Source organism: Eschrichtius robustus, chromosome 5, assembly GCF_028021215.1.
Source record: "Eschrichtius robustus isolate mEscRob2 chromosome 5, mEscRob2.pri, whole genome shotgun sequence".
In the NCBI taxonomy this organism is placed as follows: domain Eukaryota; kingdom Metazoa; phylum Chordata; class Mammalia; order Artiodactyla; family Eschrichtiidae; genus Eschrichtius; species Eschrichtius robustus.
In genome coordinates, this window is record NC_090828.1 from 75,838,031 (window position 1) to 75,849,056 (window position 11,026).

Below are 11,026 nucleotides of genomic sequence, written 5' to 3' on the forward strand. Positions count from 1 at the left end.
TCCCATATGAATGTTAGAATCAGCTTATCAATTTCTATATGAAAAGTGCATTATCCTAATGACTGACTGTTGATGTTAAACATCTTTCTTGTGTTTATTTGCTGTCTATATATTTTCTTTAATGTAGTGTCTTTTCAAATATTTTTTCCATTTCTAATAAGATTGTTCTTTTTCATTACTGAATTCCGAATAATTTGTATGTTTTGGACTCAAGTCCTTTATCAGATATGTGATTGGAAATATATTCTCTTAGTCTGTAAATTGTCTTTTTATTAATACTATATTAGTGGATCATTTGCTGAGTATCCTTTTTATTTTTGATAAAGTCCAATTTAACATTTTTTAATGGATATTGCTTTTGGTGTCATATATAAGAACTTTTTTCATAACCAAGAATATGAAGGTTTTCTCCAAAGATTTCTTCTAAAATATTTCTAGTTAAATGTTTTATATTTGCCTCTCTGACACATTTTTAAATTCGTTTTGCATATGGTAAGAGTTACAGATTGAGCTCATTTTTTCCCCATAGAGATATCCAATTTGTCCAGCCCTATTTCATTCAAAGGTATTTTTATCCATTGAATTGCCTTTACACTTTTGTCAAAAATCAATTGACCACATTTGTGTGTATGTCTGTTTGTGTGTGTGTTTAGTCTATTAATATGGTGAATTATATTGAGTGATATTTGAATGGTGAATCAGCCTTGCATTCTTGGAGTAAACTACTTGTTTATAATATATTATAGTTTTTATATATCAGTGAATTTGATTTGCTAATGTTTTGTTGATATTTCCATCCATGTTTTTTAGTAATAGTGGGCTATTGTTTTCTTTTCTTGCAAAGTCTTTGTCTAGTGTTGATATCAGAGACGGGAGTATATAGGATTCATAAAATAATTTTTGAAGATCTTTTTTCTCAGTTTTCTAGAAAAGATTGGTAGAATTGGTATTTTTTTCCTTAATTGTCTGGTAAAATTTGCCAGTAGACCATCTGGGCTTGAAGTTCTTGTTGGATGGTTTTAAAACAGAAATTTATTTAATAAATATGTAGAGAACTATTTAGGTGTCTTTCTTTTTGAGTGAGTTTTGTTTATGTCTTTCAAGGAATTGGGTCTTTTTACTCTAAGTTGTCAAAATTACGGGCAAAACATTGTTTGTAATAGTTATCCTTGAAATGAGTACCTGTTTGAGTTTGTAGTGAAGTCCTTCTTTTTCACTTATGATAATGGTAATATTGCTTTTTCTCTTTTTTTCATTTTCAGTCAGACTAGAGATATGTCAATATTGTGTATATTTGCACATCTAGTAATTTTTATTTTTAGTTTTTTTTTTCCTGGTAATTTTTTATTGATTACTGGGCATTTTAGATAATATATTTTATAATCTCTCTACTTTATCTTTTGAAGTGTATTATTTCTTAACTATTATGCAGTTAACTTGCCTGAACTCAAACTCAGTTCTCACCTACTTGAAAGAAGGTGAAACCTCTGCTCAGTTTTCAGCTTTACAGCTATGGCATTTCACCTTGAAATCTTCCTCACATATGTACAGCTTAGGGGTAAAACAAAGATTTAGGTGGCGTTTAAATGCAGCCTTTATGGCTTCTCCTTCTGTAGCTGTCTCCTCCTTGGGATTTCTTCCTTCATTTTCCATCCATTTAGAGAACCCTAAGTGTTATCCTCTGCTTCCATAAGACCAAGAACTGTGACTTTCTACTTGAGTTTTAGCTGCCCTGTACTGCAGGGACTATAAAATATCCTCAAGGTGAAAAGTTGTATAAATGTAGGTCCTACATAGTATAGCACCCTTCTTTCAAGGGTCAGCCTCTTCTCCTATTTCTGCCTACATTTGGTCACTCTTCAGTGTCTTTAAATAGTTATTCTTTACATTTCATGCAGAGCTTATAATTGTTATCTGTAAAAAGCCAGTTTGACAGTAGTAACTCTGCCATAACTGAATCAATACCTACTCCACAAATATATGAAAGGCATCTTATATTCTGTTTTTGAGGCAAATGATTTGATATACATATACAAGTATATTCATACCACTTATTTTTTTAAATTAAGTCCTTATCATTATTTTTGTTACTTGTTCTTTTGGATGGAGAGATTCTTAAATTTTCTATTCTGGTTGTGTTTTTTTGTATTTTTATCTGTACTGTATTTTTAATTTTCTTTCTCCTTTTCTCTCACTTTTCTTTTGGTTATACAATTCATTGCTATATCATTACTTCATAAAGGTACACACTGTTATACTTCTTCTTATGTAATATAACACATTTTTTTCTGCTCAGTTATATTCGTCTTGAATTCTACCTTTGCATCATCTAATTTATTACATGATTTACCACTGCTCATTCCTTTCACTTAACTTTTCTGAGAATGTATTATTTCTTGAAGACAAATACTTTGTAACATGTTGATAGACAGTTTCCCATTTTCTAAACTTATGAGAATTGCATTATGGTGGTAATCTGTTGCTTAACTACTGGCCAAACACTTATACTAACAGAGAAGTGGATTTTGCATAAGAGCAGGTAATGTAAATTTGCTTGAAATTTTTCACTATGTCAAAATTTTAGTTTTTAATTTTCAAATGTGCTGAAGCCAAGTCAATGTACAATATTTTCTTTACACTCCTACACAATATAGGGATTTCATTACCATACTTCACATTATAATAAAACCCTTTATTTGTTTCATATGTTGATGTTTGTCTAACTTTCCATTAATCATTTTGTTTAATAAATTTTGTAAAGAATGAACAGGGATACAGATACTTTTAGCAGTTTATAATTCAGTTATTAGCAGTAATTTTCATGGTCAAAAGTGGCAAATAGGGATTTTCTTCACTCTTGAATATTCAGCATATTTTAGTCCTAAATGTTATCTAAAAACTAAATTACATACAAGTTTGAATTCTGAAATTATAAAGAAGTTCCTGATGTGATTTATTTGTTCGTTTTTTAAAGTATATTATAATTTAATAGTCTTTAATACATTTTCCTTGAATTAATTTTTAATATCAAGTTACAAATCAGAGTTTTAAAATCATAGTTGATACTAACTTGATTAAATGTTAAAATAGGCAATACCAAATTTACAGTCTTGATACATATTTTTTTTTGTTTAATAGGTGGTGAAATATTCTATGATCAATATTTCAGTTAGGATATCATTTCTTTCAGAGTATTTGTATTTATTTATATAAATCAAGTGCAAAATTTCTGAAGCAAATGAAGTCTATTTTAAGATATTCGTGTTCATTTTGAAATTGGCAATTAGGTAAGGATATATTATTTTTTCTTAATCTTTAAAATATAGTACTCAAGCATAACACAGATGATATAGTCAATTTTTTTTAATTATTTTTATTTTATTTATGGCTGTGTTGGGTCTTCGTTTCTGTGCGAGGGCTTTCTCTAGTTGTGGCAAGCGGGGGCCACTCTTCATCGCGGTGCGCGGGCCTCTCACTATCGCGGCCTCTCCTGTTGCGGAGCACAGGCTCCAGACGCGCAGGCTCAGTAATTGTGGCTCACGGGCCCAGTTGCTCCACGGCATGTGGAATCTTCCCGGACCAGGGCTCGAACCCGTGTCCCCTGCATTAGCAGGCAGACTCTCAACCACTGCGCCACCAGGGAAGCCCGATATAGTTAATTTTGAATTAATTAAAAATTTTATTGGTTTTTGTCCATAGACCTCTGATATTCAATATTATCATAATTATTAGACAGTTATGACCACCCACAGGGAATGCACCACTATGCTTGAGTCTAATGGTTAATCAAACAAAATTCAGGCTCTGTTCTCATAACAGAGAATTAAAATAAAAAGCATAGAGCGTGGCCAAAAACAGTAAGAAAAGCAAGAAAGGTCTAGGAAATATCCTAAAGATGCATATTCTAAGTAACTTTTCACTAGACTAAAGAGATATACTTCGCTTACTATTGAAACATAATGGATTGATTATTAAATTTAGGAAACCTGAATTCTAGATCTGTGTCTGCCACCTACCAGGAATATGGATTCAGAACAGTCACTTAAATATTTGAACTTGATCTGTAAAATAGGGATAATGATACCCTTTCTCTCTCCCTCACGGAGTTATTGTGAAAATCAAATCAAATAGTTTTAAACTTAAAAACACTTTCTAAAACTGCCAAGCAATATGTAAAAATGATTTTATTTGTAGATATAGCCATTTCTCACATATTTCTTTATATTGTGTTATTATCTTTTTAAGTGATTTAATATTTTCTACTCAATTTTCCATAGTCTCACTTTCATAAGAATGTGAAGGAATATTCAACAGCTTGCCATATTGAAGAGTTTCATTATTATAAAACAGGTATGATCTAAAAATGCAGTAACAAGCAAAAATGGCTGTCCTTCTAGACTATACAGTTCTCATCTTCATCAATAAACCAAGGTATCCTTATCTATTATGTACTCATGAAAAAACCTTATTCACTTCTGTGGTAGATTAAAAGACAGATTCATGCTATTTTGCCAATTCTCATGGAAAGATGTGATCTATTTTCAGTCTCTTCAATCTGGTCTAGTCTTTGACTAATATAATGTGGAAATCACACTGTGTGAATTACCCAGCCTAGCTCTCCAGAGGTCTTGCAGCTTCTGCTTTCACCCTCTGAAATGTTGCCTTACAGCTGCCATGTTTAAAAAAAAAGAAAAGCCATTCTAACCTAGAAGAGAATGGGAGGCCACATACAGGAAAACTGAACTAGAAACAAACTCCAGATTAGTTAGTGAGGTTACCTTGAACATTCTAGTCCAGCAGTCCCTACAGTGACAGAAAATTCAGCAGAGGAACTATACAACCAACCTTCAGATTTGTGAGGAATAGCAGGATAGCAATTTATTAATGTTTTAAGCCACTGAATATGAGGTGTTTTATTACACGATAGATAACTGATAAAAATTTAAAGGAGTAAGGTAACACCTTGGCAATAGCTTATTATTTTTCCCATCTGTTTGTAGTTTTGACCACATTATGACTAATGCAAAAACTTTTTGTATACTAAGATTAAACTTTGACGGTGCTCAGTTTATTGTTGGCTCTCAGTTAAATGATGTAAATTAGTAATGATTGAACAATAATCAGCAGTAGTTGTCCAATTCTACATATATAATTTCAGCTTTAGTCCTGCTGATAAAATAACTATTTTTATTTCCTCTTTCAAGAGGAGTAAAGGTCATTGTAAGTGTATAGATTTTTGCTCCAAGTGAAAGATTTTTGCTTTGTGTTCACTCATATGTGGTGGTCTGGTCTCAGTCTTGGTTGTATCCTAGCTTCACTAGACTTCTCAGTGCACTAAGAGCATTTCTTAGACATATCTAATTGTTATGTTGGTTTTATATCATCACGGATGTTTGGGGTGAGAGAAGCCTGAATTGAATATGAAGCAATACTTTAAATTAGGAGAATTTTTAAAAATATAAGTTTACAAATTTATTGGTGTTATTGTCATATTTAGAGTCAATATTGATATTATAATAATTACTATTATTTTATAATAAAGAGAAACGATTACAGGAAAATATTTGTGTGGTTTTTTGAACAGAAATATCTTAGAATGGTGTTAGTAGGTATAATTCTTAAGGACTAACCCTCTGGTCAGTTTTGAAACTAATCCTCAATAAGAAGTAAACATATTTGGAATATTATCTTCTGAATAAATGGGTCCATTTCTTTTTTGCTAAATATTCACTTCTTAAGGATTAAATTGATTACCTGTGGATCCTGTCCTAAGGTTCCAAATTTGTCCATTTGCCAAAACTTAAATCCATAATCTTTCTAATGACCCTTGGGCCTGAACGATGATTCTTGAGAGAAGTTATTATGCTACTTTGACAATGATGCCCAAATTTGGAGAAGAAAAGTACATACTGGAGCAAGAATGCTATACTTTGCTTGCCTCAGAACTTTTTTCCCTTTAATTTTAATGTCAACAATTAGAATTTACCCGTAAGGGCATTGTAATCAGATAATGTCAATAGTTTAAGTCACGTTGGTGAGATGTGGTACGAGAAAAATCTTAGTTTCCTCACCTTGGGACTTAATGTATTCTTCGGGAAGGCTTTTTTTTTCCATGTTGTGATGTACTGTTTTTACGTAAAAGTATATCTCTCTATTGCTTCTTTTAAATAGTCATATTAAGATAGATTGGCTTAGTTCATAATTTATTAATCTTTGATGAAATGCGACCAAACTTAAGGAAGTTGTAAGTGCCTCAGTCTGAGTTCTGTACCATCCATTCTCCAATTTTTTAACAATAAGCTGAAGGAATAAAGTATTCAATTTTGGAAAATAAAAGCTGTATTATATAAATACAGACTTAGATAAAAATACTATTAAATTTCCATGCAGATAGGATATATTCCAGATGAAAGAGACCACTTGACTATAAGGATTAGTAGCAATCTAACTGTCTAGAGTGGATAATGAAATCAGGGGGAAAGAGAATGTTATGTGACACTTCCAGATTTGTTAGTTGCACTAAAATCTTCATAAAGTATCTTAATTTTTAACAAAAGTTGGAATGGATACTAACATTGTTCCCTGGCCTTGATGTCACTTCAAAGCTGAGTATTTCTGAGCATTTCTGTACCATAGTACCATATTGTATTACTAAATACACTGCAGATAGGTTTCCCTACGCTGATCTTTTTACTGTCTCTTTAGCTTTGCCTTTTCCAGAATATCATGTAGTTGGAATCTTATGGTATTTAGTATTTTCAGCTTGGCTTCTTTCACTTAGTAATTTGTTTTCAAAGTTTCTCTATGTCTTTTCATTACTTGACAGCTCTTTTATTTTTAGTGCTGAATAATATTCCATTGTTTGGATGTACCACAGTTTATTGATCCATTCACTTACAGCATTTACAGAAGGGCATATTAGTTGCTTCCAAGCATTGGTAATTATAAACAAAGCTGCTATAAACATTCATGTGCAGGTTTTTGTGTGGACGTAAGTTTTAAAATCCTTTGGGTAAATATCACAGAGTGCAATTGCTGGATTGTATGGTAAGAGTATGTTTAGTTTTGTAGCAAACTGCCAAGCAGTCTACCAAAGTGGCTGTACCATTTGCATTCCCACTAGCAATGAGTGAGAGTTCCTGTTGTTCCACATCCTCACCAGTACTTGGTGTTTTCAGTGTTTTGGATTTTGGCCACTCTAATAGGCTTTAGTGGTATCTCATTGTTGATTTGCAATTCCCTGATGACGTGTGATGTGGAACATCTTTTCATATGTTTATTTGCCTTCTGCATATCATCTTGGTGAGGTGTCTGTTAAGATCTTTGACCTGTTTTTTAATTGGGTTGTTTTCTTATCGTTGAGTTTTAAGAACTTTTTTGTATATTTTGAAATATATATATATATAAATATAAATATATATCTGTCTTTTATCAGATATATTTTTTGCAAATATTATTTCCAACCTGTGGTTTGGTTTCTTATTCTCTTGCTAGGGTCTTACACAGAGCAGAAGTTTTTAGTTATAATGAAATTTAGCTTGTCAATTATTTCTATGATGGATTGTTTTTTGGTGTCATATCTAAAATATCATCACCATACCCAGTCATCTAGGTTTTCTCCTATGTTATCTTCTAGGAGTTTTACAGTTTTGCTTTTGGGCATTTAAGTCTATGATCTAGTTTGAATTTACTGTCTACAACAGGTATAAGGTCTGTCTAGATTCATTTTTTTTGCATGTGAATGTTTTGTTGTTCCAGCACCATTTGTTGAAAGACTATCTTTGCTCCATTGCATTGAAACCAAGCAGGACCCTGTGGGGCCTTCCCGGGCACAAAAACCCTTCCATGTCCCCCATTGAGTGTTTGTAGGAAAAGGTTTCAGCCTCCTAGACCTTTCTTGAGTTCTAAAGGGCAGATTGAAACAGTTGCTAGAGGAGTGAGGGAATACAGAAACAAAGAAAAGGCCATCAAGAAACAATAGGGCAGTGGTGATGGGTCAGGGTCCTGGTTCCTCCTCAAGGGGTATACATAACAATCTGATACATATCTCTGAGTTCTTCTACAGGAACTAAGGCCCCTACCCAGGTGGAGGATAGTAGCTTCAGGCTGAGCACAAGCATGTGGAACTCAGACTGGTTAGAACAAAAGGCTGACGATTGAAATTCCTGGAACACCATCCTGTTACTTCACCACCAACCAGTCAGAGGAAGGTCACACACCCTGCAGACCTCCCCTCATGCTTTGCCTATAAAAGCTCTACCCCGTAAACCATCAGGGAGTTTGGGTCTTTTCAGCATGAGCCACCTGTTCTCCTTGCATGGCCCTTGCAATAAACCTTTCTCTGCTCCAAACTCCAACTTTTCAGTTTATTTGACCTCACTGTGCATCAGGTACATGAACTTGGGTTCAACAACAGTATTGCCTTTGCTCCTTTTTCAAAGATCATTTGAGTGTATTTATTTGAGTCTATTTCTGGGCTCTCTATTCTGTTTCATTGGTCTGTTTGTCTCTTCTTTAGCCAATACCACACTGTTTTGCTTACTGTGGAGTTATAGTAAGTCTTGAAGTTGGGTAGCCTCAGTCTTCCAGCATTGCTCTTCTCCTTCAGTATTGTATTGGCTTTTTGGGTGTTTTGTCTCCCCATGTACAAACATTGTTTATCTTTTTTTTAAATTGGAGTATAGTTGATTTACAATGTTGTGTTAGTTTCAGGTGAAACTAACAGCAAAGTGAATCAGTTATACATATACATATATCCACTCTTTTTTAGATTCCTTTCCCCTATAGGGCATTACAGAGTATTGAGTAGAGTTCCCTGTGCTATACATTAGGTCCTTATTACTTATCTGTTTTATGTACAGTAGGATAGATTCTCTTTCATTGCCCATTCCAAAAGAAATGACTTTAATGTGTCAAAATTTTTCTTTACATGTAGTACACATTCTGAATACTTGTACTACTATTTTTAAACCTTCAGTTTTTTCTCAGTTCTTCATAATTTCCTCATTTGCTTTGGTCTAATTCAGGTGTTCCACTTTCACCTGAATAAGTTTTTAAAGGACTTGAAATTTTTTCTGACTCTCTCATTCTCTCTTCCTGTTCTTTCTTCCCCTCACAGCCCCTGGTTTCTTATCCTCTTTTTTTCTCAGTGTTCTTTGAGAGTGAGGCCTTGGATTAACAAGTGCTTCACACTTTTTAAATAGCATCAAAGTGTTGTAAAGATCCTAAACACATGGAAGAAAATAAGAAGAAAAAAACAGATGCAGTCTTTAAACATTACAGATAAAAAGCAAGTATTTCCTTTTATTACAAAATTTTAAGTAACTGTTTAGTGTTTTCTCAGAATTCTAGTCTCTATATTGAAATGTGGAAAATGTAATTTTTCTGAAAAATTCATAATTTGTTATAGTTTTCAGGTCAATTGCTATCACATTAATTCTGTCAACATAGACCCTTATTAAAATGAAACTATATTTCTTGAAACAAACATTTTCAGACTGGAAATTCTAAATTATCAAATTATATTTATTGGTATAAATTGATTTAGAAAAAAATGAATTAAGTGCATAAACTAGTTTCCATAAGATCACTGTAGTAAATTTTGCTGTTATATTTTCACAATTAAAATTTGCTATATGACTACTACAGACAACAATCAGTGAATCTCAGCTTCATCAAACTAGAGGTTGGCAGTTCTTCATGTAGGGGATTGTATTTAGAAATTTCTTTGCCTTGTGAACTGATAGAGTACAAGTTGATTGGCCTTCAGGCCTGGGATCTTGGGTCAGGCCACTGATAAAGTTCAGTGGCTAAGAAAGAGGTCACTGATTGCTATTTATAATTTGTTTTCTGATAATTTTATCATGCACATGTACTCAGAGGCCATGGGTTGCAGTTCATAAATTGAAACAAATGAGTAAAAATATGTAAAACTAATTCTGTCAGTTTTCAAAGCACTAAGATATTTGTTATATTCATTTAAATTAGTATGACTTTATGCATTAACTCTAAAGCTGAGGTGGACAGTAGCAAAATATCATCCTGTGTGTGCTCCTGTATGAATTTTCAGATATGAGTATTTATAAAAATGACATAGATAAAGAATTGCAAAAGTCAACAGAAAATATAAAGAGTGATGCTTTTCATGTGACTCTGACTCACAATTCTTCATTGTTATTTCTTTTATTTCTTGATAGTCAAGAATTTAAACAATTATTTCATGTCTTTCATATACATAGTAAAATATTCCATCTAAAATATATATATTACTTTTTAGACTTGTCATTGGTAAGTATTCATCTCTCACTATTTTTCAAATCTCTTTATTGGTAAATACTGCCAATACTTTTTGGGGGCCAAATGTTCTATTCTGCTTTATTGAAAAACACAATTCTATACTGAAGTTTTCTTAGCAAATTTTGTCTTATATTTAGTTAGGAAAATTCTTAATAGCTTGGAAAACATAGTATATAGCCATAGGTTAAAAGAATATTTTACTAACAAACAACAGTAAGAATAAGCTTTAAAAAGCAAACAAACAAAAAGAATAAGCATTAATTAAATCAAAATGCCAGGAGTATTATAAGACATTAATTCTGAAAATGCTTTCCTTTCATTTGTATTTTCTTTTGCTTGATTTTCATGGAATTCTGTGTGGATGGGAAACGCAAGGTCATTTCAAACAAGGATGATTGCATAACGCAAGTCTAATCAAATTGAGAACTTAAAAAAAGGCTAGAGATGAGAAGTGTAGCTACTTCTACCAATGCTTTACTATGCAGAGGACATTGTAAGGAAAGCTTTCCTTGGAATTTTGTTCTTGAAAAGCTGAAAGCAGGTAACAGAGCACAGCAAAAATAAACAATCTTCAGGAAGTACATATGTGGCAACATAAGTGAATATTTGATCTTGAATTTTGGACAGGTAGGATATCCATTACTAGGGATCACTCATTACCATGATCCCTTTAAGGATAGGTCTATATCTGTTTTAAATAGTGTGATATGTTTAAATGACCAGAATCTTT